A 4,889-nucleotide genomic window follows, 5' to 3' on the forward strand; every position below is an offset into this window, starting at 1 on the left:
ATACTGAATTTTAATGACTTGGAGGTACCTTGTAAAAAAAAAAAAAGAAAAGAAAAGAAAAGAAAAAAAAAAGAATTAGCTCTGATTATTAAATGAACCGTTTGGTTTTGAAGCAGTAGTCGTGTGATAATGAGCCTTTCATTTGACTCAGGTGTGCAGCAGCAGGCAGCCGGGCAGGGCAGCGCAGGTGAAGCACACAGCTTAATCTTATTTTATGGAAGAGTGGCCTCTTACAAGACAGCCTGGAGCAAAAAGTGGTGTCATTAGGCTCCTTAACAAGTTCTCACATACCATGTTGCAGTGGAGCGATGTGTTAGCTTCATGGAAACCCAAGTTCTCTGACGTCACCACTGGTAAGATCCAATCGGGGGGTGTCAGTGTAAGACGGTCCTCATAAATGCAGAAATGTAACAAAGTAATGAATTTTAAAAAGAAAATGTACTTTTGTAGATGTGGATATCTCCTCCTTCTGGGTGGTGTTGGCCCCCCCTGCGTGGACCCCCTGCTATTTGCCTACAGGGCAGAAAGATTAGAGGATGACACATTCAGCAGCATCTTTCTCCCCTCCATCTTTCATATAACATCTTCATGATTCCATATTCATTCCAGCATCTTTGCACTCCGTTGCATCACAGGCTTAACAACCCCGCGTCCGCTGTGAGGAGTTTCTGTCTACGTGCGTCTGTGGCGTTCATGTCCTGTTTTGTTGTGCGACGCCTGCTTCTCCCAGCTGGAGGTTTTCTGATGTTGTTCCCTTGTTTCTTTGCAGCTGATGGTTGAAGTGGCAGGTGCAGGCTTGTCGGTCTCTCTTATGGCAGAAGGACTGCGTTCACATGTGCAAGCAGGTGTTGTGATGGACATGATTCTCATTTGCGCCATTGGAAGTGACAGATCTGTTCTATCACAGCTTCCAGAGCTCGGATGGAGTTTTATAAAGAAAAAGAGAAGCACATTACACATTGGTTATGTAAAAAAAAAAGGGGAAAAAAACTGCAGAGATGGTGTGATAAATGAGGACAAAGTCTACAATACGTTTTTATCAGTTTTGCTTTCGTCAGTTTTAAGAGAGGATGTGCACCTCACAATGATTTTTAACTGCCACATAATCAATGTCTTCATCATTTGAGTGACAAAAAGCTGCAGAGGCTGGTGTAGAATATGGGGACAGATGGTTGAGAGCAAACACATCAGCTGAGAAAGTCGTGTGTTTTTATGGAGAAGAACAATTGACACAACAGGAAGAAGAAATATGAAGGGAGTAGAAAAAGTTAGTGAAGAGAAACTGCTGCCTGAAGCAGTTTAACTAAAGAAAAAAAATCTTATTTTCTGCTCTCACAAACTGCTTTTTCTTTCTCTTTTATAACAGATTCTATCAGACATGTATGGAAGGAAAAGCAGATTCAAGATCAAGCTTCTCCTCTTTTGAGTTGGTTACCATGGTGATGACTGTCAAATAAAAAGAGAGACAGATAACGCCAGCGCCTTTCTGAAAAGAAAAAGGTTTTCAACCAAGTAAACCAAGTTAATGGCAGCATGTTGCCACTTAATTCATCGGGGACATTAAACAATGCTAGCGCCTGCAAACAGCTACCTCTAGTTAGCTGTCCTCCGCACTGCCTGTTAACATCAGCACAATCTTGCCTTAATCAGTCTCGTCATGCTGGGACGTTGAACAGAACAACAAAAACACAAAATGCTAATGAATTTAAACTGGCAGTTTGCAGAACTTTCCAATATCCTGAGTCAAATTCTTTGTTGCTGGCTGAATTGCCACCGTTAATTCGGTTCATCTTCTCCTGCTGTGGTGAGACCAGCAGTCCTCTTGCGTGCTCATGAAAGACCTCAGAATTAACATGAGATTAAATAACCTCACGTCTTTCCCATCATACGTGTCTGTTTTCTTTGAGCTCTTAGCAGTTCACTTCATAAAAATATTTTCTGCTCACTCCAAGCAGGATGAGCACCGAGGAAGTCAGGCGATCTGAGCCCTGCAGCGGCAACTTTGGCCGTTTTTAGAGCAGCCATGAAGCTCCGTATTAACAGAATTACATGACAACTCTGCAGCAACACACCGGTTAATTAAATGTTCATACAAACACTTCATCTGGAGCTACAGAGGCGGACAGCGAGGTTGGTCAGTTCTAGTTCTTCGCACTAAAAGCAAGGTTATTCTGCGATGTGTTTGTATGTACTGGAAGAGCATGTTTCCATTCTTCAGCATTGTCTGACTCCCTTCATCTGTGGGATGAGTCAGCGTCAGAAAGTCTGGAGCTGCAGACAAACGGCAAGAGCAACAAAGAGATTTCCCAACCGTTAGAACATCCCAAGGGTTTCACTCTCTCTTGGATCTTTATCTAAATACCACCAGGACCATCAGGATATTCACAAAACCCAAAGTTTGTATCAGCATTAATGAGCCGTGTCCGTCCGTGTGTGTGTGTGTGTGTGTGTGTGCAGCAGATACTAGTGGCCCAACATAACTGATGGTTCACATGCATATTGAACCAAATCTCATGTGATTTAGTTCCGTTGTTGACATGATCGAAGCTGTTCGCTCTGGAACATGTTTTCTGAAGTTGTTACCGTTAAAAGGTCAATAAAGTGTCACGTAAATTAGCTAAACTTACTCCCATGACTCTAAAGACTTAAATGTTCCGCTGCATTTGTTCTCTTTTCAGTTGAACTGAGACAAGAGAAAGTGGATCAGACATCAGTTCCTCTGCTGATGCCATCAGTGACGCGCTGGAGGGTCAGAGGCGCAGCACCTTCACAATATTCCTCCGACGCTCCAAAGATCACAAATAAGGTCAGTGACCATAGAGCAGCTGCCTGGCGTCAGAGCAGAATTGACTTTTTTATTATAGTGAGTTGAAATAAGACATGATGACATTTTCCTTGTATTATGGATGTCATTGCCACTGCTGCGGTCACGCCCGTGTCCCAGTTTGGACAGTTTGCCCTCACGAGCTGTAACTGCAGATTCATTTTACGTTGGTGTGCTTTTAAACGGAGTTTTAATCCCTGTTCATGCCAAGATTTAGTTTTGATGCTTTGCAGGTTTTAAAAGTCTGCATCCCACTGTGAGATCAGACGGCTGCATGAGGACGTTTCTGTTTCAGTGTTCTTGTGATGTCACTTTGCTTCCAGCTGACATCAAAGCCTGCAGCCACACCGGAGGCGAGACGTTAAAGACAGTAAAGAGAAACTGCTCTCATTGTGTACATCCAGTTTAAGGTTTGACAAAGATATGACCTCTGACCTCAGTTTACTCTGTGCTGCATAGAACTTACAGGGAGAAATGCTACAGTATGCTATATGCTATTTGAAATCTCTGCAGCTGTAATGATGTCACACTGGCTGACACGCACACAAAGACAACAGTCCTCAACGTTCCAGAACCCCCCGATGACTGTATGTTGGAATGCTCCACTGCATATGTACTACATGATCAAAGTCATAACACTGTATTCTTCAAAGAGCTTTCTGAAGCAAAAGTCATGGCGTAGATCTCAGGGCATTTGGATTATGCCTTTGTTTACTCCCCGAGCGCTGCTGTGTTTCTTGTGCCTTGTTTGTGTGTGTGTGTGTGTGTGTGTGTGTGTGTGTGTGTGAGAGAGAGAGTGTGTATGTTTCTCATCTCTACCTGCGCAGCTGCAGGTGATCTCCAGTCCTGCCACCTCAATTGCTGCCTGGCTGAGTTTGTCACCAGATGAGACCAAGTGGTATTTATACTGCAGCCAAAATTTGAGTCCATCTTGCCAGAGCTAGAGATTGTTTCTTTGTCCGTTCACCATCTACCTGCTTGTTGGTCTTGTAGCCGGACAACCTTCCATTGCACTGCATGTGCCAGCACACCAGAAACATCTGGCTCAACCCACTGTATTCCCAGGGGGGAAAAAAAGCCCCCTGGCTTGTTTGTATTCCTGTAAGCCAATCATAACCGTCACGGTCGATGCCGAGTCCAGGATGCTGCATTGGTGGCCTTGTTAATCATCATCCAAGAGAAAACATGTTCTATTTGGGTAATATTTTATAAGACACCAAATCAACCAAGCAGACCTGCCTTATTGTATAATCTGAATCAAAGCTTGTCATTGTTAGCATGTGGCTACCTAACTAGCTTGGCTGTGGCAAAGCAGCAGGGTGAAGAATTCCAAACCGAAATAATCAGCAATGCCGATCTCATAGCCACCACGTTGCCGTGGTAAAGAAGATGACTTGCTTGTCACCGCTTCCTTGTCCTGCACTCGAGTCAGCCATCACACACTGCATGCAAGTCAGCCTGTAAACAACAATCGGACAACAGCTCATGGTCCACAAGCAGTGACACGAGAGAAAAGAGAGAGGATAGGATTCAGCCTGCAGGCCAACCCGGACCCTGGACGCAGACCATGCCCTCCCCAAAACCAGAATCAGTGCTACTTCACAAAAACAACTCCTTTGAACTGAAGATTTATTTCAGATTATTGAAATACCTTGCTGGTTTCTGTTGGCCGTTTGGACTTCACCCTCACAAACCACCATCAAGGAATTTCAGTTTGAAACACAAATGACAGCGTCATTGAGGAAACGTTGGGGATGTGGGGGTCAGTGGGCCTCATCATCTGCATCGCTACAGAAAAACGATCAATACATGGTGTAATATCACATGTCAAAGAAAGACTCCTCACAGCAACAATAAAAGAGTGTGATTTAATTATCTAGCTGTGTTTCCTGGCTTGTACTGATGTAGAGAGAGATATTTCAACATGTCACACTGCTGTGAGGGGAATGTCACCTTCAGCTGCATGTGATCGAGCCCAGCAGTGTCATATTTCTCTGTGTCTGTGTTTTCAGTGTGTGTAAGTGTGTGTGTGTGTGTGTGTGTCTTAGTTGCCAGGAAGAGGGGG

At 44.0% G+C, this 4,889-nt stretch overlaps 1 long non-coding RNA gene across 2 annotated transcripts; it reads left to right on the plus strand.

Annotated features, from left to right (window-relative positions):
- The first annotated feature begins 216 nt into the window (after positions 1-216).
- On the plus strand, positions 217-4,667 carry LOC147247233 (uncharacterized). 2 transcript variants are annotated; one of them, XR_015109459.1, is made up of 3 exons: positions 217-353; positions 2,679-2,806; positions 3,058-4,667. It is a non-coding gene; the product is annotated as an uncharacterized LOC147247233 (long non-coding RNA). The 2 variants fall into 2 exon arrangements; XR_015109460.1 differs by having other exon boundaries at positions 3,148-4,667.
- The last annotated feature ends 222 nt before the right edge of the window (positions 4,668-4,889 follow it).

Source organism: Aulostomus chinensis, chromosome 16 (assembly GCF_037954235.1).
Source record: "Aulostomus chinensis isolate RoL2024-O1b breed Wild chromosome 16, RoL_Achi_v1.0, whole genome shotgun sequence".
NCBI lineage: Eukaryota > Metazoa > Chordata > Actinopteri > Syngnathiformes > Aulostomidae > Aulostomus > Aulostomus chinensis.